The sequence below is a fragment of the Panthera leo genome, chromosome A1, assembly GCF_018350215.1.
Source record: "Panthera leo isolate Ple1 chromosome A1, P.leo_Ple1_pat1.1, whole genome shotgun sequence".
NCBI classification, from domain to species: Eukaryota; Metazoa; Chordata; class Mammalia; order Carnivora; family Felidae; genus Panthera; species Panthera leo.
In genome coordinates this window covers 167,180,520-167,205,135 of record NC_056679.1, presented here as the reverse complement: position 1 = coordinate 167,205,135, position 24,616 = coordinate 167,180,520, and the positions used below count along the sequence as shown (strand labels likewise).

Genomic DNA, 24,616 nt, shown 5'->3' with positions numbered 1-24,616 from the left:
GGAAACAAAGAGGTGGAGGTATGACCACATGAAACCCAACTTAGGAAGGATGAATTGGTAGAATTGGTGCTGGGCCTTGGGAGCATGTGAGAGAAGAGGGACTGAAGAGGATGCCGCAGTTCTGTTTCTAGTGTCTAGGTGGGTAAGGGTGCCCCTTGACCATAGCAGACAAGTTGAAGTGAGGCTAGGGTTCGAGGGAAAGGATGCTGGTTCAATTTTGTCACAGTTTTAGATCTTGGCAGATAACGAAAGTTATTTTGTAGACAGCACAAAATATGTCATGAGAAAGAGGATAAGGGGTCAAGACTTGAGGTATTGATCTAAGAGCCATCTGTGGTCAGTGAGGAGTAGTGATGTTGCTTTGCAGTAAGCAAGAAAATGTGACAATATAGAATTTATTAGACCAGGTCAGCTGGGTTCCTGGATTTTCATTAACGGTGCTTAGTTGCATCAGCATGGGGCACAAGTATGGACAGCAGTGCTTACAAGGGAAAGGCAAAGCTGAAGGAGGGGAAGGTTAAAGAGAATAAAAACCATACACAAACCCAGTGTTCACTGCCAAGGATCAGCTTTAGGGAACAGCTAAAGAGAAAATTGGGTTCACATCAACATTTAAGAAAGCCATGGGCACCTGGGTGCCCCTTTGGTTAAGCTACTGACTTCAGCTCAGGCCATGATCTTGCAGTTTGGGGGTTCGAGCCCCATGTCAGGCTCTGTGCTGACAGCTCAGAGCCTGGAGCCTGCTTCAGATTCTGCGTCGCCCTCTCTCTCTGTCCCTCCCCTGCTTGCGCCTTTTCTCTCTTTCAAAAAAAATGAATAAAAAACATTAAAAAAAAAAAACATTTAGGAGAGCCTTCAATAATAACAGAAAGAATGACAAGATCAGAACAGGAGAGCACATGGGTGGAAAAGTGTATGCAAGTGGGAATAATGGGCTGATAATCAGACTTTGAGCCCTGATAATATGTTGATTTTATAGTAGGGCTATGTGTATATGTTTGAAGTATTACAGGTGTCTCTTCCTTCTTAGCCTTTTTTTTTTTTTTTTTTTTTTTTGAGTGAGAATCTTGCCAAGACATTTGTTAGCCTGGTGATCTTGGGGAAGTCACTTAATCTTTTATATTTAAGCTCCATGCGTTTTAAATTAAAGAATGCTATTCTATTAGGTGGCTATGGTCTCTAAGTGAGCCAGTGTATGACAAAGTGACCAGCAGTGTGCCTGCTCCATTCTGTCCCTCCTAGTTCCAGCAGGTCACTACGGGAATAAGATCACTGCTTCTAGTTTCTACTCCTGCTGCTTGTTGCTATTGGAGCCGTTATACTATTTTACAAGGCTTCTTCATTTAGGAGGAAATCAGATGCCATCTGCTTGACAACTTCTTAGATCTATTTCCATGAAAGAGATTATTGCCACAATTTTTGAATTCATGAGGATTTCATCGATGCAGCAATGAGCATCAGTGTCCTTGATGACTCTTTCATCTCTAGGTTACACAGAATAAGACGGCACCTGTAAACTCATTGTAATTTGCAGAGCGGCACATACCTTTGAAAAATGATTTGTAATTCTCATGGCTAGCTCTCAAAGTATTTTTTAAATGACTGTGAGCTGAACAAGGACAAGACAACCATGTAAGGCTTTAAAGAGGCACCTGACAGACACAGATATCACACATCTGTTTTGATAGTCACTGGAACACTGGGAAGAGGTCTAATTCCACTGATCACAAATATATTTCACAAGGACTTATATGTGGATTTTTTCATGTCCCTCATATATTCTATAAAAATGTGTTACTTTTTTAGTATTTTGCTTCCTTTAACTTAAGGGAAAAAAATAAGTTACAAGATGATCTTAGGTCTTTTTTTTTTTTTTTTTTAAGACTGGCACTGGATGCCAAAAACACTTAAAAGCATAATAACAATGCAAACAGAGATAATGTTATAAGGCTTGCTATGGATGGATGCTCACTTATTTCTGACTACAGCCAAAAGATACCAACTATTAATTCCCAAATGGCTTTGCCATCAAAAGTTTATTTATTTATTTTTTCTGGGAACATTTAGAGTTTCTACATTAGGATGTCCCAAAATACATTTTATTTTTTTTGAATTTGAGATCAGGGCAAAAACATACGTAAATGACAAAACCTACATCCTTGAATTATCAGGACACATGTAGCATTCCAGTAGGAGTTACTGGAGAATTTGTTCTTAAGGAGGGGAAGAGATGGGAATGTTTGATAGCCATGTTTGTGCCAAGGCCAGGGGCTGTACCTGACCTTGTGAGGTCAGGCCTGGGTAGGGAGTGGGAGTCAAAAAATCTTAAACCTCACCTTACTATAAACAATTACCCTTAAACTTTTTTTTTTTTTTTTATGTTTATTTGTTTTTAAGAGAGAGAGAGAAACAGATCATGAGCAGGGGAGGGGCAGACAGAGAGGGAGACAAAAGGACTCCAGGGGGGCTCCGGTCTGTACTGTCAGCACAGAGCCTGATGTGGGGCTCAAACTCTGTGGAGATCCTGACCTGAGTCAGTGTGGGACCCTTAACCGACTGAGCCATCCAGATGCCCCCAAACAATTAATTCACAAAACTGGCTCGTGTACTTCTTCAGTGAAGCCTCAGGCAGCAGATACAGGCTTTGTTCATATTTTATTTGAGGTGGTCCCTCATCAGTATTGCACTCTGGGTTCTCTTATGTAAAAATGTTGGAAGGATGATGAGAATTAGTAACAATTAACTGTCAGTTTTAAAACAAACAAGATTTTTGTCTTGAATATTGTATTCATTCTCAGCAAGAAACTGTAATCATTTTACCTGAAAAATATGAATTGATCACTATTGTCTCACTCTCCAAGTGATAACTTTGGAGTTACTAATAATTCGTAGCAATAGCCATAGTACAAAATGATAAGAAACACAAGAAGGTCACTCACATAAAGTATTCCTTATTATTAGCTTATAGGTTTTAGCTGATTAAAAGTCATTTTGCTCCTGAAGATTCTTTGACTAGCTCTTTTTTTTTTTTCCATTGTCTTCTTCTGTAATCTGTTTTCTTGTTGCTAAGTAATCTTTTAAAGTATAGTATTACTTAAAGAATATGATATTAGCATGATTTGCTCTGAGGGTGTTAACCTAATTTAAGAAAAATTTAAATTCAGTTTTAATATCTCAGTGGTATTATGCTTTGTTAAAATTGCATTTCTGGAAAAACTCACTCATCTGTAACAGTTTAAACATGAACCCGTTACCTATATACTATATTAGCTGAGTAAAAAATGAATTTCCTTTTTACTGTTTTTCTTTTCAATACATCTTGTGAAATCATAAGAGAATTCTGCAATTTATATAGGGAAATTTGGCTGCCATTTGCTTGGACTGTGACATATGACTATAATTTGTAACTTTCCTTCTAACACTTGGGTATTTGTTATCTGAATATCTGAGTTTCAGTAGTATGAATTAGTGCATGAACAATGGAAAAGGAAAAAAAGGTACTCTATAATTCTCAGGGGTATGGTGTGCTACCGTACTTAGAAATATGGGCTGAGAAACACATTTAGGTACAGAATTTGTATTCAGCTTATCTGGATGATTTACATGGCTCTGTGTGACTTGCATCTTCATTTGATATTTACATTTTTTTATTTGTATGCTATTCATTCTGTTTTGTGTTTGGGATTGTGCATGTCTTTGGCTTTTCCAATTGTCTTTGAAACTTTATCAAAACCACAACCTTATTTCCAGGGTGCATTTGAAAGAAAAATATATTAAAGACATATAGGTCTTATAGCATGGTGCATTTATTCCTTTAACAAACATTTATCAAGGAGCTGCTATGTGTCTGTTGCTGTTCTTGGCACTGGGAACACCAAGGCAGACGTGGTCCTACCTCAAGAGGAATGGTTTAGTGGATGTTACAAAGGAGCACACAGGTGACTACAAACATGATGTGGTAAGGGATAGATGACAGCACTAAGGCACATAGGAGGGGTACCTGTCCCAGAACTGGTAAGTAAGGGCGGGATTCTGGGAGAAAGTGACTCCAACCTGATACTTGAAGGGTGAGTAAGAATTAGCCAGACAAAAGGAGTTTAGGGTTTGGAACAGGGGTAACGGATGGGAGGACAGTGTACTAGTCAGAAGGATAGCTTTGTTATACAAAAGACTAGAGGCAACAAAGAGCACCTTCATGCTTCTGAAATATTAAGATCAGTTCACTTTGATTGTGGCAGTAGAGTACTAGGGATACAGTTGTTAGATATTTGAGAAGTAATGTTTAACAGAAATGGTAATTATTGATTGGATGTGGGCCTGGGAGGGGTAAAAATGAAGGGTGATGTCCTAATTTATTGTTTGAGCAACTGGATGACTTAAGAAGAATAGGTTAACTGGGAACAAGACAGGTAAAACTAGTTTGGACATAATAAACTTTGGCAACATTGAAAAAAACATAAAGCCACTGGGATATCTAGGTGGAGATGGTTTAGACAGACATGAAATTGAGACAGGGCTGGACTGAGATGGCTGAAATTCCTTAGTATATAGATGGTATTCGAAGTCATGGAAAGTCAGCATAGTTCAATAGCATTTAAGCCTGGATAATAATGTATAAAAGAACTGGTTCAGAATCCTCCCAAACAACTGAAGTTCATGTTTTATGGGGCCATACCTTGAAGAGTTAGAGTAAGTTGTCATCAAAGAGCACATAAGAAGCACAGAGGTCCTCTGATGTCTCCTGCTTAAAGATCCACATGAACAGGAATGCTACAGCAATACAGCTTTAGCTTTGGTTTATGCTACAGAGAAAAACCGTCCTCAAAGATGGAGATATAAGTATGATTTGAATCGAAGTCCAGAGATCCTATTGGACAGGTCCATCAGAGTGCCTGCCATACCAATAGCTTGTTTCTAAGGGAAAGTGACTTACCCACAAGTGGGCTGTGGGAGCTGCCTTGGGTGGCCATGAGTTCCCTTCTTACTGACCCATCTCACTGGACCAGGGTGGTCCTACCCCTAACCAATGCCTAGGCTGGGCAGTGTCCTATGAGATGGTTTGGCATGAAAAACTGCCCAAACAGGCAAAATGGTGATTAGTTGGGTCAGATGTTCTGGCTCAGGAATTTGAACTAGGGCATCTGGGGAAGGAGTCAATTAGTTGGTTTGGGGAGGGAATATAAGCTTAAAAGAACCACAAAAAGAGGACTTGTGGCAGTAAGAAAGATGAGTAAACTGATGGCGTAAGTAAACAGAATTTATGAGTAAGCAGAAACTGAAACAGAAATGACAGAGAGTAGAGGGTAAGGTGGCTAACTGATACCAGTGGGAGGAACAGTTGCAGTCAGAAAGGAGATGAGTCGCCACTAGAAAGGCGAGAGATAAACAAAGTCCTGCTAATAAGGGCCAATAAGGTAGCCACTGGAACCATGTTGGATTTTTATTATCAAATATTCTCATCCCTAAGGGTGTCTGATTGATACTTTTTGTGCCCTTGAATATACTTATAATAAGTTCTTGTTAATTAAGGTAACCAGAGTGAGTATTTATTTATTGGAAACAAGGTGCTTTACTAACAGAATCCTTCAACCCCAAAATTTCTTGCAGGCTTGCCTGACACACAGCATGATGAAATGCACCATTAGAAATGCATTCCTTTGGGCTAAGAAATTGGGGGCTCAAGATTCTTTAGTAAAATGTAAATGTTACTGAGTGGTATAATGTAGAAAGCCATTTTTCAACATAAAGAGCAACTGTTGAACATCTATTAGGCATTGAGTATTGTGTGTGTGTGTGTGTGTGTGTGTGTGTGTGTGTGTGTGTGTATGCATGTGCCTGCATGCACCACGCTTTTGGGAGCACTCTCACATTGGGATGAGACGGTGATAGAAGCAGAAAGCACTGAGAAATATTAAGTACGCATAAAATAAAGTCCTTTTCTTTAGAAGTTTACAGTTCAGTTAGGGATATACTCAGGACTGGGAAGAACTTTAAAGATAATCTCTGGACTAGTGATGGTAAACTCACAGGTCCACAGGTATCAGGTTAGTAGAGTTGAATGAAGTGGGTGAAGAGGGAGTCATGGTGAACTGCAGGATGGGCTATTCACACAATGGTCTCTGGGCAGAAGGCCTGCCCTGTGTTTATGCACCAAAAGTTTCAAAAGAGGCTCAATTTTTATATAGAATACCCTAAATTATAAATGTTGGTGTGTACTTCAAGTACAAAACAAAAAAAAACCGAAACAAAAAAGTCTTTGTAGCCAAACAAAAAAACTCTGCAAGGCAGGATTTGGACCATGGGTCAGTAGTTTATGGTTTTTGTTTTAGTGGGTTTCAAAATGTTTAGATTTAGGACCAGCCTGCAGAAGAAATATTATGCCTAAATCTAACACATAAAAACAGAGAAGCAGAAGTACTGGGGTTCAAATTGGGTGAGGAGACAAAGCTTTGCTACCCTCATCTTTCTTTCTTTCTTTCTTTTTTTAAAAAAATTTTTTTAATGTTTATTTTTGAGAGAGAGAGAGTGAGCAGGGAGGGGCAGAGAGAGAGAGGGAGACAGGGAATCCAAAGCAGGCTTCAGGCTCTGAGCTGTCAGCACAAAGCCCCATGTGGGGCCCGAACTCATGAACAGCAAGAGCATGACCTGAGCTGAAGTCAGATGCTTCCCGGGCACCCCTCACTTTTTACGTCCACCCTAATCAGGCCCAAAAAGACCTTGACTAAATCTTGAAAACCACTAAGATAGTTCAATCCTTTAGTTTTACAGATGAGGGACAGGGAGGATCCAAGAATCACTGGCTTAAGGCAACAGCATTTTGAAGATAATGCAGATAATGTCCGTTTTTACACAATGGAGTGTAAGCTGCTGTATGGTGGTTAAGTGTTACAGTCCTAGAGCTACACTGCTTGGATCTGAACCTGCTTCTCAGGAGCAAATTTAAGAAAGTGGCATTCAATCGCTCTAACTTTCCATATCTATTAGATGGGAATGAGAAATAATATTACTAACCTCATTAAGCTGTTGAAAAGATTACATGAAATAATACGTGCACCGCATGTAGTGTAGTCCCTGGCATACCATAAGTGTTCAATAAATGTTAGCTATTTTTACTGTAGAGTATCTTTGCCAGTCATTAACATCATAGCAAGATTTATTGCATGTGACAATCAGCTGTCACCTACAAAACAATCTTGGAGGAAGGACATGAGTTTTGATGAGGCCACTTTATATATGGAGCATGGGGATCTTACAGAGAGGACAGGTACTGGTGGGTGGTTTCCACGCAGGAGGGTTTTTTTTTTCTTCTTTTTCCTCTGTAGCTCTGGTCCTTCCAACTCCTTAGACTTGAAGACTTTATAGGTTACTGGTAGGCTTCTGACGTTCATATGAACACACAACTCATCACTGATCTAAAAGGCTACAAAGGTACCCAGAATCAGAACTGATAAGCTGAGCAAGGAGCTTAAATATTTGGGGATTAAATCTTTATAATATAAACAGTATGCAGTTTAACCTAATTTGTGGGTCCACCCCCCTTCTCCGCCCCATAATGGCACACATGGTCCATGATACCCCTTGTCAAGTACCTGCGAAAGAGAGTTGTAATTGTCTACCAGTCCAGTTTAGAAGCCTTTCTCGGTAGAGGTTGTCTCTATTGGTAGCCAGCCTCCTTGGGATAATAACCAGTGTGGACATTCAACAAGTGATTCCTGAATACCTTCCATCTGCCCAACTTTAGGGTTCAATTGTTTCATTGTTTCCCAGTCAAGATGGCTGTGTCAGCCCCTAGTTGATCTGGAAGGTAATTCCAGGGTCCAGCAGGCACCACCCTGCACCACCACCCCTCTGCAGTGCGTAGTCATTTTCACGGCAGTCATGTTAGGGGCATCTGGTCAAAGAAGAGATTGGAGTTTCTTGGCAGAAGGAAGCCTAACAAACAACCATAAAAGGATTTTCTAAATATGTCCACAATCCAATATAACCCTCGGTAATTTGATTTGTAGGAAATGGAGAGCAGAACATTACACACAGAGTGCTTATCTATAATTCATAATAATTACTGTAATGGGGAATCTATTGTATAGATAGATGTAGGAACACAAGTTACACCCCCATAAGAATGCACTGCTGGCTGACACGGCCCTTCACACCCTCCTAATCTGCCTACCTTGTAGTGCACATCACTTAGTTGCCCAGAAGATTTAAAGCTTTGGGGGGTACCTGTTGAAAGATGAAGAGTTTCTCCTTTTGATTAGAGAGATCACGGACCCATTTTGGAGGAACTTAAGCACTTCCTTAGCCTGGTTTTTCTCTAGTATTCTGGGTTTTGAGCAATTACAACCTAACATTTGAGAACTTATTTATTCGTTATATTTGTGATCTAGTGTTATGACAGGGACAGTTTCCCTTCAGTGGGAGTGATGGGGCCTCTTCAGTTCCTTGTGCCCCTGAAGGTTCAAATTCAATCAGGCTGAAGGCTGATATGCCTTTAGGGGATGTGGCTCCTTGAAAAGGGGCTGCAGGGAAAAACAAATTTGTGAAGAACAATACAAAAAAAATGGAAAGAGGTAAACTTTGTTTTGAATGCAGACTTTAGAATTGCATATTCTTTTACCATAGAAGTCTGTTTATCTTTGTTGGATTGTAAGATATCTATGCCTATCTATAAATAAATACATATTTCCTGAAAGTAAGGGTAGAGTATGCTACATATTTCACAAGAAAATAATTGTGGTATCTTTGTTCTTTTACTTTAAGCATTATTTTCTTAACGGACATCTCCCTTTCCCAGATGTCCCTTCTGACCCTCGAATTCCACCCCAAAGGGCTTTCTGTTAGCTGCTACTTCAAACACTGATAATAGTCTCTTTTAGTTGTTCTTTTTACAGTTTATAATTGTCCATCATCATTTGCTTTTGGTCTGTCTAGGAGACAGTCAAAATCTGGCCAGTACTTTATTTTTAGTGGCAGAGCGTGTCTACTCCTCAGCTGTTGGGAATGCTGGTCCTGGCTGCGAATCTTGTTTGCTTTAAGTTGCAATGCTTTTGCCCCATGTGTTTTAGTTCTTGGAAGCAGCTGTATCGGTAAAGCTTCTGGCTGAATTACCGGACAAAGCCCACATTATAAAAATCCTCAACTTGTTTGCTCTTCACTTCAAAAAGGCTGTGGGCTGCCAGCTTGTCATACTCATATTACCCACATGCCTGTTTAAGTTTTCACCAGCAGGCATGAATCTCTTGGTCTCTTTATTTTTTTTTTTTTTATTTTTTTTTTTTGGCAATTGGTTGGCCTATAGCTATTTGGTTTGATACTGATCTGTCAAAGACAAACCATGAAGTGGTTGGCACAAGACAGCTGGCAGTCTGCGGCTCTCCTATTAGCAAGGAGAGGGTTTTGGATGGAGGATTTTACTTTTTCCTCTGGTCATCGTCTTCTGAATAGAGCTAAAACTGGGGCGCCTGGGTGGCGCAGTCGGTTAAGCGCCCGACTTCAGCCAGGTCACGATCTCGCGGTCCGTGAGTTCGAGCCCCGCGTCAGGCTCTGGGCTGATGGCTCGGAGCCTGGAGCCTGTTTCCGATTCTGTGTCTCCCTCTCTCTCTGCCCCTCCCCCGTTCATGCTCTGTCTCTCTCTGTCCCAAAAATGAATAAAAAACGTTGACAAAAAAAAAAAATTTGAATAGAGCTAAAACTGGCACAGAAGACTTTTGCTGGTTTTTGCAAAGCTAATTTCTCAGTCCTTAAACTCAGAATGTGTGTGGGGTAAGGGTGAGTCTGTTTGTCAGCATCAGGGACTCTAAGGCAGTAAAGCAGGATATGGTAGGAAACAGTCTTATGTGACTAGACATCGAAAGGAGGAGGAAGTTTCAGTTGGTTGGTGGCCCATAAAAGCACTGGCTTCCATGCTATGTAGTTGTTCAATTGCTTAAATTGCCACCATCTCACTGCTTTCATTGCCCCTAAACTAATCCTTCTGTTTCTCTAAATCTCATAATGCTTACTGGGCCTTCGCTGCCATTTCTGATTTTTATTATCACCACAACCTGTCTTTCATCTTTCCTTATGATTGTTTTCTGTCTTGGAGAACTTCTGGATAGCTGAAGAGTTTAGTGGATGGAAGTTGAATTGATCTGCAGTTGGTTATTGGTATTTATATCAGATATCATGGATTCCATCCTCCAGTGTTCAAGATAAATGATAGGTGACAAGAGAATTAGCTTCCTTTGGGTCTTTACAGAGTCTGGTTCTGACAAGGGATGTCAGTGCAGACTTAAATAGCAGACCTCTGGATTTAGCTTTTGGAAGTGTTCTCAGCATCAAAACCTTAGTTTAAATAGTAGTAAATCTTGTGCTTGAATTAAAAGCAGAAAAAAAAATTTCTGAGCACTGCCAAGACTAGAGGTGCAAACTCTCAGCCTTTGGAGCTGATCTGGTTCGCAGATGAGATTTTGTTTAGCCTGAACGTTTATACTCCACCAAATGACTGTTTTTTTTCCCCCCTCTTTGAGCTGAGTTCATTGTCATCACTCACAAACTTAAAAATTGGGAGAATTCACATAAAAATCTTAATTTCCAGCTTCTTGGGAAACTGCAAATTCTGGCAATACTGGGCTTATATTCTTTCCTGCAAAACAACTGATGGAGCTTCATAGCTGCTGTCCTTTTAAATCAACAAGTTCAGCCCAGGCTCCAAGAATCCCTGTGAATTCTCTGTTACTGAGACCAGTGTTAATTGCCACTCATCCTGTTTGCAATTTTGCTATTTTAAAGATAGTGTTAGAAATCTTTAACATTGCGCCCGTGTCACTTTGCTTTCTTCTCCCATTGTATTTACTTTCTTAGCCCCTAAAAATATTTGCCTTTGTGGTGTCTGCCTTCATCTCTCTATGAGGAATAGAAAATACAGAGCAAAGAATGACAGGTCCTCTTATCAAGACACTCACAAAATGGGTCTGTTGGATTTATTTTGTGTGGTTTGTTTTTGTAAAATTCTGGTGTCTGAATACTGTGGTGTCAGGAATAATGTCTAAGGCAGATGCAAAAGAGACTTTGTTATCTCTGTTAGATATAAGTGATTCAGGATGGCAGTAATACACAGGGTGAGGAGGGAGTCTGAGAGGTCACAGGACTGTGGAAAGCTTAAGTATAATGAACTGTGAATCCTTTGAAGAAAAACAAGCCTTTCTTATCCTTCTCTATGCTTGAGATTACAAAAGAAAACTCAGGCTTGAACCCTACCTCCTTTCCAGACTGCATCAAATAAGGAAATGTGAGAGCCATTGTGTATTGTCTTGAGGCTCACTGTATGTAGTGCAGACTTCCCAGCTGAGTTCTATGTGTGTGTGTAAAGAGGACCGTGGATGGAAGAACCTGCTAAGAATTCATTCACTATACCACGTGACCCTTGGATTTGGGGTATTCAATGCCCATGGAGCCTCATCATGGGAAGGGGCACATCAAGGAGAAATCACATAAAATATCCTCTGGGTGCTTGATAAATATTTCAAAATGAATGTGTAGCACAATGTTTGTTTGTTTGTTTGTTTGTTTTTAATAAGGAACTCAGAACAAAAAGTGATCAGCTCCTGGCTTTTTAAAGATTGGCTCCTTAGGAAGACACTGCCATTTGAAATTACTTAACATTTTTACCCCAACATAAATGCTTAAGGCAAGAACTAGATTTTATACCTAGCAAATAGCAATGTAAATGTCAAAGAACATATTCCAGAGCATTACACTTACAGCTCTTAAAATGGCATCTTAGAACGGTATTAATCACTGTCAGTTTTGCATACAACGTTTCATCAATTAAATAGCAGGAGGACCTGTCCTTCCATGGAAAGCAAATAACACATATGGATTTCCTCTTAGCAATTAGCTGAACATTCTGCATTTCCTTCTTGCTTGCAAAAAGGGTTTGGACTGAAACCATCAACATGTTTGTGTTCTTCATCGGTAAAGCAAAGCAGATGTGTAACAGCTTCAGTAGAATCCAGATTCATTTATAAAGTATCTTGTGAAACATCTTGATGTGGAAGCATTTCTGTATCGTTAGATCTTTTAGAGTTGGATAGAGGGTGACACCCTATAAAAGTTGCGAAGTGCTTTAAACTTTGTCGTGTCTTGAGCTGAGGTTTTCAAGACTGTGTCACTGTGTGTATGTAGAGGGGATTTTAAAACTTTCAAGCTTAATGTGAAAAATTTGTTTCCAGCAGGGACTAGTTTCAGCTAGGTCTATGGATTTATAAAATGATGAGGCAATTTTATGCAGCAGAGACTGATGATAGAAATGCAGTTTACATAAATGGCAATGGATTAGCACTTAAACCACTCTCCACGTATGTTTAAACAATCTTCCACGACCCTCAAAAATCTCCTTTTATAAACTTCATCATTTATCTGGGATTAAAAGGGCAATGTTTTGACAACACTGTTGATTTACATGTAACTCATCATTTGTTTATCATTTATCTGAGATGATTAGTGCCTGAACTTCATACGCCTGGAATGTGTATTACACTTGTTTACATTTTTGGTAGCTGATGCCCTTTTTAATGTACTTTTTAGGGCTCAGGACAGCTTGGTGTGACTTTGATGATCTTTCTAGAAATCAGTCCCATCTAAGCCTGAGGGAAGTTTAAGATTTATAACTTTTCAGCAAGGTTGAGTTTTAGTGATAATCCATCAAAGTTCTTAGTATTCTTCTCAGACCCTAGTCTCAGACCTACTCCGACAAGATGCATTGGTCACTGAAAATTGGCCCTCAAGGCCATGAAATCCTGTAGAGGGTCAGGAATACAGCACCAGGCATAAGTATTCTCAAATGTGAAGATGTAAGTGAACAAACAGAAATGTGGAAGAGATACAGGAATAGAAACTCTATATTGGTAAAATACACGTACATAAACATACACACACACGCACACACACATATGTATATTCTAGGTAAGATATATTATTATACTTCAATTATCATCTGCTCATCTAAAATAGCTTCTGCATTCATTTGTATTTCCAATGATAGAGATTGCCTGTTGCCAACTATTTGTTCTTATCTTTCCCCCATCTAGGACCATCTTAAATTGATACTGTAGCTTAAAATAAGAAGGAGACATTCAGAGGAAGTGACTGAAAATAATTTCTATTTGTAGAACAATTTCAGTGGCTAGGTGAATGACTGTATACTTCATAAACTTAAAGTTTAACAAGGTGGCAAATCTGTATTTTTATTCAACAAGATCCCTGTGAAAGCTATTATGAGCAAAAGCATTCTGAGCAGAAGACAAACTCTGCTCCACAGGTACTGCAAAAGGTATGGGGATTCACATGTTGGGAGCTCTAGACATGTCAACTATGCTGGGAAGAGTAAGAAGGAGAAGAACATGGCAGGAGGTGAGCATGGAGAGATAGATAGATAGATAGATAGATAGATAGATAGATAGAGGAAGAGGCAACTCCCATGAGAGGGAGAACTACAGTGAAAGACATCCAAAAATAATTTTTAGGAAGAATTCCTGTGACATTTGTGTAAATTCTCCACATTACCTATTAAAGGTAATTCACAATCAAGATTTATGTAATACTTTAGCCCTTCTGTGGCTAGAGTGCTGTTTCATTTAATGTAATCCTATTCAGAGAGCAGTCCAAGTGGGAGTCAGCTATATATCTAGGCTATATATGGGGTTTTGGATATAAATCATTACCCTAGAAATAGGTTAAAAGTGCATCTTCACTATGATCATTTATGTTTTGTTATTATATGGAAGTAAATATTATACAATTTGGACTGTATAGTTATTTCAAGTAAACAAAATACAGACATATAGGAATGTTCCTTCTCTTGTGTTATATATCTGCCTATAGAAATATATCTGTAATAGGGAAAGGTAGATGCAGAGATTTTGGAGAGATTTAGGAGTAAGCCATATAGTTCTAGAACTGGATCAAAAACATGAAGAAGTGAGCTGTATCAATACACACAATGTCCAGGTAGGACTTAGAGTCAACGGTACTTTCTTAGATGATGTATTAGCAAAATTATCCAGAGAAGAGGAGCTGACTGAAAGGACTCTGTCTCTATCTTTTAGGAGATAAGAGTCTCTGGATGAGAAGGTCATGAGACAGCAATAAGAAAACGGTAAAGTAAAATATCCAACAGCTAGAACTTAAAGTCACAGGGATAGAGTGGTGAATTGCTGGTGGAGACGGGAGGTAAGAAGGGAGAGAGAACAATTTCCTTATATTATTATGTATAAGCCGGATCATTCATTCACTGTGTCATTGATTCTTGGGCAGATTCTAATCAGTTAAGGATTGCTCTTAGAGATAAAGCTCTTAGACGGGATAAAGTTACGGTAGTTCATGTAATGGCTACAGTTTAAGAGCGAAGATGGCTGTTGCATCTGGCTCGCTTAGGAACAGTCCTCTGGTTGGGCTGGATCTGGTGCTATTAGTCTGTGTTCCATAGCATGTTGGTTGGTTTGAGATTAATGGCTGAGAATCAACAGAGAAAGCCTTAAAAATTCCCTTGTGAACAAACAAGCTAAAAATTGATTTTTAACTTAGATTCAGTGGACATCCATTTACTGAGAAAATTGGAGTTGCTCTTGGGAAGGAAGACGAGGTCAGTGACAGCCATGCTTGGGCTTGTTCAATGCTTTTGAGTTACCTCAGTTGACGAGAACAAATCCCTGGGGACTTGGCTGTAACCGTGGGACTGGAATTAAGCAGGCTTTGACCCCCCCCCCCCCCCCGCCCCGCCCCCAGTTGAGATCAACTCTCTTAGAAACTTGAGAAATTAGTAGGAGGTGCTATGCCAGGCACTGGAGTAAAGGTCTCTAAATGTAGTTAGAGAAGCCACTAAAATAGAACAAAGACAAATAGCCCCAGAGCAGGGAAATGCCACCGACTAAGTGAGAGTCTACAGTCTTTCAGGTTATCCAGAGATGCAAACTCACCAGGCACTGCCCCAGAGAAGAGCTGAAATTCACATTTTGAATTGACAACTATGAATCAGTGAGACCTCAGTGTTCAGACTGAAGCAACTGGAACTGCAGGCCATCCACCAGGGGGCAGTAAGTTGAAGCAGGCATGGTCAATTTGACTCTTGAAGCAGATTTACTATTCAATAGGCAACTTGTTTGGATTTTATTACCAAATCAAGGAGCCATCACAATTTTTCCTGGAGGAAAAAGAGGCAACTCTAGCAAACCTCCAGGAACACAAAGGCCTGAGATGCTGACATGATTTGGGAAGCTGGAATGATACACTTAATGCTTTAGTTTCACAGAGTCTGATTGCCCACAAATAAGGTCTACTTGGGCCTGGACAAGCAGATTGCAAACCCTGAAGAGGCTGGTTATGATCAGGTTTGGATTTGCCTCCTTGTTTGTTTCAGGACAGGCACGGTGATAATAAACAAAGTTGCTTTGCTTCTCTAGCCATCCACTCTTCAGGGTTTTTCAGACCTTAGGGCACAGAGGTTGCTCAGAAATTTGGGCTGGGGGAGGACAAGAGATGATCCTATCTTTGTTTTTGTTGTTTTAGAAAAAGCTCTGAGTGGCTGTCAGCTCCCCAAGGGAATGAGTTAAGTGAATACACCTTTTTCCTTCTATTAACTAGCAACACTGACTCTGCAGGAGGGTTGGACTTCCTCAGAAAGCTGACAAGTTTTGCTTCTGGACATGCTAAGAGGAGCTTCAAAGGGTCACAGTGCCCGAGAGGAATCATGAACAGCTCAGGAAAGGAAGGGGAATCCAGAAACTGAGTGTGAGATTTCATAATGTGAATAGGAAGAGTCCCAGGGTAGCACATACAGAGATTGGGATAGTCTTTGCAGAATACTACCATGATACAACCAGAGAGATGCTGTAACACTACATACTAACTAACGCTTATTTTGCATCTGCCATGTGATGGGCACTGTTTTAAATGCTTACATATGATGATTTATTTAATCTACACAATAACCCTAGGGTGAGAAACCATCATGACTACATTTTGTAGATGGAGAAACTGAGGCACAGAGACGTAAAGAGCTCCCAAAGCAGGGCTCAGTGACTCAGCCTGTGCTTTTAGTATGCTGTTCTGCTTCACAAATGTGGCAGACAATTTCTTCATCAGGGTTTCAGGGGGGCAGAGTGCCAGAGTTGATTATTATGAGAAAGGTAGTTGTGGGGCACGTGGGTGGCTCAGTCTGTTAAGCATCCAACTTCAGCTCAGCTCATGATCTCACAGTTCATGAGTTCAAGCCCACGCTGGGCTCTGTGCTGACAGCTCAAAGCCTGGAGCCTGCTTCGGATTCTGTGTGTCTCTCTCTCTGTCCCTCCCCCACTCACGCTCTGTCTTTCTCTCTCTCAAAAATAAACAAACATTAAAAGCAAGCAAGCAAGGAAGCAAGAAAGAAAGAAAGACAGGAAGAAAGGTAGTTATAAATTTGAGGTACAGGGAAACTCATCAAATAAGGTATTTAGAAAGCATTTTATGTTGAATGCTATGTATCCCCTGTCTCTGACACCCCTATACTTCAGTTTTAAGAAATTATGACTAAAAAAATCTGTATTATTTTTCAATATTTCTGGGATTGAATTTCTCTTTGAATGTAGCACTGTGTAAAAAAATGGGTCCATGACTCAGGTTGCAATGGTTGGTCTAATTTAGAAAAAATTCTGTCACTAGTTATGCAGTTGCCATTTTTCCTTCTTTTGTGTAAGTATTTTACTCAAAGTCATTAAAGCCCTTTAAAAGTTGGAACTTCAGAATAATAAAGACTGCAGCGTGAGGTGGCACTACTGTGGCATAATGGTTCCAAGCACAGTGCGGTGTCTTATCCTGTTTTGTGTCCCAGGTCCTCTTCTGAATAGTTGTGTGACCTCAGGAAAATCACAAGAACTATCTGAGCCTTAGGATCTCTTCTGTAAAAAGCAGGAAATAATCTTTACTTAAAAGTGTTTTTGAGAACATTGAATGAGGTTGTGATTGTAAAATGGTAAAATGCCTGGCAAATAGTGAGAATATAGTGTAATATATTACTCTTGTTATTCTTAGCACTTCTCTTTTTTGATTGCTGATATCATCTTTAGTCTGAACTTCAGAAACACATCAACTTAGGCTGGATACCAGGTGATCTGACCGTAGTCACCTACTGCTGTACCTGGTCATTAACAGTTATCAACAGTACCAGACATTGATAACCCTCCATTTTTTGAAATAAGTTTTGCACCTGGCTTCTGATATTCCTCCTACCATAGTGGTCACTTATCTCACACCTAATTCCTGTTCATCTTCCCATCTTCTTAATATCAAAGTATGCCAAGGCTTCGTTCTTGGAACTCTCCTTTATCTGCACTCCCTTTGTCTCTTGTTTTTTAATATGAATATCTTTAAAAAAATGGATTAATTAATTAAATCCCAGTATAATGAAAGTACAGTGTTGTATTAGTTTCAGGTGCACAATATAGTGGTTCAGCAATTCTGTACATTACTCAGTGCTCATCATGATAAGTGTACTCTTAATCCCCTTCACCTATTTCCTACCCACTGTCCCTCTGGTAACCATCAGTTTGTCCTCTATAATTAGGAGTTGTTGTTTTTTTGTCTCCTTTTTTTCTTTGTACTTTGTTTTGTTTCTTAAATTCCACATATGAGTGAAATAATACAGTATTTGTCTTTCTTTCTCTAACTTATTTCCCTTAGCATTATACCCTCTAGGTCCATCCATGTTGTTGCAAATATCAAGATATTACTTTTTTATGGTTGAGTAATATTTCATTGTATATACATACCACATCTTCTTATCCAGTTATCTGTTTATGGACACTTGAGTTGCTTCCATAACTTGGCTATTGCAAATAATGCTGCAATATATATAGGTGTGCATACTCAAATTAGTGTTTTGTTTTCTTTGGGGAAATACTCCATAGTGGAATTACTGGATCATATGGTAATTCTATTTTTAATTTTGTGAGGAACCTCCATACTGTTTTCCACAGTGGTTGAACCAACTTTCCTACCAATAATGCATGAGGATTTCTTTTTCTCCACATCCTGCCAACAGTTATTCTTTCTTGTGTTTTTGATTTTAGCCAATCTGACAGGTGCAAGGTGATATTTTGTGGTTTCGATTTGCATTTCTCTGATGATGAGTGAAGTTGAGAATCTTTTCATGTCTGTTGGCCATCTGTATGTCTTCTTTGGGGAAAAATGTCTGCTCATGTCTTGTATCCAATTTTTACCGGATTATTTGTTTTTTTGGTGTTGAGTTGTGTAAGTAATTTGAGTATCTATTTAATGTCACATTCACATTGACTGCTCCCAACTTTATATCTCCCAAGTAAAACTCAATTTAGACTCACATATTCAATTGCTTATTAACATGTCTACTCAGATGCGTAATACACACAACACACTAATCATGCAAAACACTTGACTTTCCTCGAAAACTCATTCTATCCACACTCTTCCCTATCTCTAGTTTCTAAAAAAAACAAACAAAAACAAATAAGAAAAAAAAACACACCAGAAAACCTGAAATTATTCTTGGTTCCCCTTTTTCCTCATGTACTACATTCATGCTATTCCATCAGAAAACCCTACTGACTTCATCTTCAAAATATTTCCAGAACCCAACTACTTCTCGCTCAGTACTTCTTCTGATGCCATCCAGGTCCAAGCTACCATCATCTCTTGTCTTCATTTTTGCAAATGCCTCCTAACTGGCTTTATTGCTCCTACCCCTGCCTCCCTTAGTCTATCCTCAACACAGTATTCCAAGTAATCCACTTAAAACTTAACTAAGATGCCGTTATGCCTCTGTTCACATCCAGTGTCACTCAAACAGAAGCCAAATAAAAATTATAGTTGAGGCCACTTTCCTCTCTAACTTCTTGGACTTTTTTCTATTGCACACTCGTTCACTAGCCATACTGGTGCCCTTGATTTTCCTTGAGTATGTTAAGCTCACTCCTTTCTCAGGGCATTTGCACTGGCTTTTCTCTCTGCCCGAATACTTTGCTTACAAATATTGGTAAAACACCCTCTCACCTCACTTCGACCACTCTATTTACAATGGTAATCCCTCCTTATCTCTATCTCCTTCACAAAGGTAAACTTGACTAAGACATTTGACTGTACTCTTTTTTGCAAACCAATTAGCACCTATTAATAGGCTCTGTATTTTATTATTGATTTTGTCTATTGTCTGATTCTTCAATTTGAATATTTCAGCTCCACCAGACCACCAGTCCACTGCTGTATTCTGAGTGCTAAGAACAACAGTTTTGGTAAATGGTAACAACAGCCCTGAGTGACACGTTAGACATTCAATCGGCACTGGTTGAATAAAGGAACAATTTGTTTATTCCTTATGAATTAGACAGTGTTTTGGCACCTTATTGCACCAATTACTGGAGTCAACAGGTATGGCTGCATACTATATAAATTTCAGTTCCTTTACAAGGCTGATTTCAAATATTTGGCATGAAAATGCATAGATCTTGGTCTCTGTCATCTTAAATGTTTACAGTAACATTTCCTTCTGGGGTGTGTAGTTATGAAAATCATCTTGGTTCTCATTCCCTGTTCTCCACCAAAAAGAATGGAGAATTGCTCAGCTGAGAGAAAAAAAATAGTATGTATTTTTTTTAATCTTCTCTTTAGTGTTTAGAATTCTATTCTTTTCATTCTCACTTGTGACACCACTGGTATTGCAAACAATAGAACCCAATACTAAAATTTTCCTGCCATTTGGAATTCAGGCAATAGCTGCCTTGATCCCTGCTCTTCTCTTGCCAACAATTGGAGGAGCTATTACATTACATGCATGGACTGTCCAATGAACAGCAGGCCAGGTGTCACTTTGAGTGACAGCCTTCCAGTTTCCAAAAACTGTAATTCTGTTCATTCAATTGAGTGATTGTGTGGCTGTATGTCACTTTGCCTTCAAAATATCTCCTCTTAACTTGCACTGTTTTGACTGCATTCTGGAGTTGATGCTGTAAGGAGAGGGTGGTATAATGCAGAGAGCACTGACAGTTTGAAGCATGTGCAAGCTGGAACATATCTCCTGCTGCAATGTTTATATCTTTGGCTAATAGTGATATAATTCCTCTTTCCTTTTTAAGTGACAGGTAGTTGGGATTTGTGCTTTTGTTCTTCTATAAAAGGAAAAGCAGGTTCGTGTGGTCTGCAAGAGTAGGATTCATCTAGTTTTAAGATTTGGATCTAATTCCTCAACAACATTCTTAGATTAACTTAGTTGAATGGAAATAATAAAACTATGGCTGTGCTAACTGATTCTGTCATCTTACTCAAAATGGAGATCATTGTGTGGTTGATTTAGCTGCAGTTGTTCTCATTTGATGTTACTGTCAAGATAGCCACAATGATGAGCTTGGAAACTAAGTGGTCTGTTTAATTGGCCACAGGTGATAGTCAACGGACTGGTGTTTTTCTTAGCAGCATTTAGCAGGGCTGTTTTTTCTCAAGTGTTCTGTGATGTTAAGTAAAAACATCTATATTGCCACTGACCCAGGCAGCAGTATAGTTGCTTTAGTTAGATGAACAATTTCCTAAAATTTGGGAAGACTTACCATTCTTCAGAGTCAGACCTTGAGTGGGAAGAAAAGCACCTCTCTTTGTGGCAATCTGTTCTTTATCCAAACAACAGCAGCATCATATTATGAAGGTCTGGAGCTTTAGGATGGGGACTGAGACTTCATACTTTCAGAGAAGACTTTTCTCTGGTCTGAGTTCTGTTTTAGAGAGATGAATGTGTCAGAGACTGCTATGCATTGCCAAAATTCATTTTCTGCTCTTTCTGGGGAAACAGCTAGACTTATTTTCCAGTCTTTCTTTGGTTATGTGAAGGTATAGGATAAGAGTTTTGGCCAGTGAAAATTTGAGTAGAAGTGATCTGTGTCATTTCTTTGTCAAAGTGGTAAAGATGCAGATGTGTCTTCCCTATCTGCTGGCTGAATGGAGGCACTCCACGGACCTACATATGGGTGGGACCATGAGAGAGAAAGATCCTGAATTCCTGAATGGAGACTGCTTGAGTAGAAACACCTGTGTTGCAGTGTAACATGCGAGTGTACAGGAGTTTTCAGTCATTGAGATTTTAGGATTTACTTGCAAACAACAGCTAGCATTACTGTCCTAATTAGCCTGTCGGCCAAAGGCTGAATGAAGAGGGAAGATTCTGGAGTAAATAGGACCAGTTGGACTGCTCTTGTAATTCCGCCTAATTCTACAGTTGATGCAAGCAAGAAAAAAAAAGAATTTTGAATAAATATTTATTAGGCTACAACATAAATGACAAATTAAAAGGGACAAAGATAACCTCAATATTTTAAGCTGAGAAACTGGAACAGTAGTTACCTCAAAGAGTGACATTGGAAGAAGAGCTGAAGTGGGGATAATGATTATGAAGTGGATGCAGTGAATGTTGTTTGGCATATGAACAATATGAAGAGTTGGAAATACAAAATGGGAGACTAGGTGAGAGGTTAGAGTGCAGCTTTAGATTTATGAGTCATTAACGTCTGCAAAGAAACTGAGAGGAATGGTAGATAAGAAGTATAATGGTAGCATAGATGAGGATCCTACTGTTAAAAGAGAAATAGGAATAGGTAAAGAAGGCAGAAAAATAACCACTAGAGACATATAAATGAAAGACAAATGAAAGAACAATATAATATAAAAGCAGAGAAGAGTTTGCTAAGTAACTTTGCTTTGACTTTTTAAGGCTCCTTCCTGTAGACATACCTTTGCATGACTGTGAAGGATTTATATACCTATATATTGCTACTTTGTAATTTTTAAGGGATGGTCACTGGACTGGCCTACTGTAAGCCTAGGGCAAAAGAAGCATGGAAAGGCATAGGGCACATTTTGGGTTAGGTATATATTTCAACATCTATCACATATTTGTTGAGCATCTTTGATATGCTAAGCATTAAACAAAATGGGTAAAATGGGAGATGGTCATACTACTAGCCATAACACAGAGTCATAGGTGCCCTGATGTGCTCTGGGGATGCAAGGCTGGGGTTGATGAATTTCTTTCCCCTGAGACGATATGTCAGAAGGTGATATCAAAGCAAAGTAAATTTCAAACAGAGAGTGCACAATGAGCAAAGGCAAATAAGCACATAGATGGGAAAGAACTGAGGAATGGTGAGAGGTCATGTTTGGCTACTGGGTGATGAGGCTGGAAAAGGGAGGGCCTTTTGGACTTGTTCTGTAGCACTGTAGCTCTACTGAGGATTTTAAAAAGAGGAGAGACAAAGATCTGTGCTCTGGAAACATGGTTCTGGTAGACTTGAGGAGGCAGAATTAGATAGATATGGGAGAAACAGGAAACATGGAGAACTATTAAAAGACTATTGCAATTGTCAGGTAAGAAATAATGAGAGCTCAGTAAGTAGAGTGGTAGGCATGGGAAGGAAGGAGGGAACATATATGAACATGTTTTAGAATTGGAAATGGTAGAGTTTTCTGACAGACTAGATGGAGAAATGAGTGGAAAGCTTAAGAAAATTCAACACTGCTGCCTAAATTTGAGAAGCCATTAAAGGTGTAGGGCGTGAGAAATTGGTATTATATATTTAGATTATTATCCACTACATCTCATCTGGGGGAAAAATTGCCTTCAGCTTCAAGGAATATCCAGAATCCAACTGCTTCTCATCATTTCCTCCTCTATTACTCTAGAGCAAGCTACTCTTCTCTTTTGCCTGGATTATTACAATGCCTTCTAGTGTCCCTGAATCTACCCTTGGCTTTTGATAGTCTATTCTCGATGCAATAGGCAAAATTATCCTGCTAAAATATAAGGGCAAGCATCTCCTCTTCTCAATATCATTCACTAGCTTTCTACCTTCCTCAGAGTAAAACCAAAATTCTCATATAATCTACAAAGAATTGTCCAATCTGCCATCCTTTATGTTTCCCTCTCATTCACACATCCACAACCACACACCCATTATCTGCCATCTGGCTCCCTTAGCTAAAGCTTCATTGGCTTCCTTGTGATTCCTATAATAGAACAGGTATATTTCTGCCTCAGGTCCTTTGCACGTGCTTTTGTCCCTGTTGGGAATGCTCTCTCTTGGAAACTTGTATGGTTCTGCGGTTTCACTTTTTTTCAGGTCTTTACTCAAATGTCATGTTTGCAGAGAGGCCTTCCCTTCAAATGTAAGCATGCCTTTCTTCCCCTTCTCTACTTAATTTTGATTCTTAGCACTTTTCATTGTTTAACATTCTTGATTTTTACTTAATTACACCTTGTTTAATAGGCTTCATGAAGGTGGGATTAAAAACAATTTTTTTCACTCTAGCAGGCAACAATGTTATTCATTAGAATTTCTCCAAAACACTTTCAATAATATTCAAGATACATTACATAAATAATAAAGTAACAACAAAATTATTATTGCTTTTAAATGTTGAAACTGGGATTGTAGAAAGAGTTTTGAGGACATGTATTATAAAAAGCATGGTCGGGAAATGTGTCTCTTAAATGAGGTAAGGAGTTGAGGCAGAGATCAGCCATGCCATCTCTGTGAATTCCAGATCTGCATTGGGAGGCTGGATGTACATGGTGAGAGGGCTATAAGTCATTGAAGGACTCAAAGATCTCCTTATATTTATATGTCTTTGAGACAGTAAGAAGGAATTAATTCTTGCCTGTTCTCCACTCTAAGCCATGACACTGAAAATCATATGGCAACATACATCATCACTCTCCTAACATCTCCAAACAATTCACCAATGATGTAACTATAAACTGTCAGCTTTGGAGAAGTGTGTTTTAGACAACAGTGGAAGTGTATGTGGAGAACATTATAATTACGTAACAACCGAACTAAAGAAATCTAATAGTGAAGAAGGTGAAGATAATAAACACTTGGCCGTGCAGATATCACGATCACAAAAGTGGTTCTCTCAGGGTGAGGCTCATCAATTGCACTTCAGGCTGTGCTGACCTCTGCAATTTCCCCAAATGTGGGAAACTTGACTGCATAATCTGTTAGGAGACTGCATTTGTGCTCCTTAAGAAAACAAAAAGAAAAACAAAAACAAACAAAAAAACAGGTGAAGATAATAAAGTCAGTCTTATGAACTGCATGATTGATTCATCCATTTGTCAACACTGATTGAATCTTTCCTTTGTGCTAGGCACTGTTTGGCAGATAGGGATGCAAGATTAACAAAAAATAATGCTCATTGAAGATAAAGCTCGCACTGTAATTAGCATCACAGGCAGGAAAATGAATAATTATTTCACTGTATAAAACACTATGACAGAGTTATACAAAAGATGCTATGGGAGGCAATGAGAAGAAAATGTCCGATCACAAAGTCTTTTGTTTGCAGAGATCCAGGATGCAACTTTGAGGAGAAAAGCAGTATACAAGGTTTTGTGCATATATTTATAGTAATAATAAATGTAAAAATAAATATAAGGAAGCATAAGGTTAAACTATTTTTTATTAGTCAAATTGATAGTTGAATTTAAAGATGATGCAGCATTTTTATAGATGATTGTGTGTTCAGCAGTTGAAAATCTGAATCTAAAGCTCAAGATAGATGTTGGGGCTAGAAAGCAGTATTTTGA

General features: G+C 39.1%; 1 non-coding gene across 1 annotated transcript; it reads left to right on the top strand.

The window, feature by feature from the left end:
• The first annotated feature begins 23,897 nt into the window (after nucleotides 1-23,897).
• Nucleotides 23,898-24,057, top strand: LOC122203057. The gene has a single exon (XR_006195062.1). It is a non-coding gene; the product is annotated as a U1 spliceosomal RNA (small nuclear RNA).
• Nucleotides 24,058-24,616: the final 559 nt, after the last annotated feature.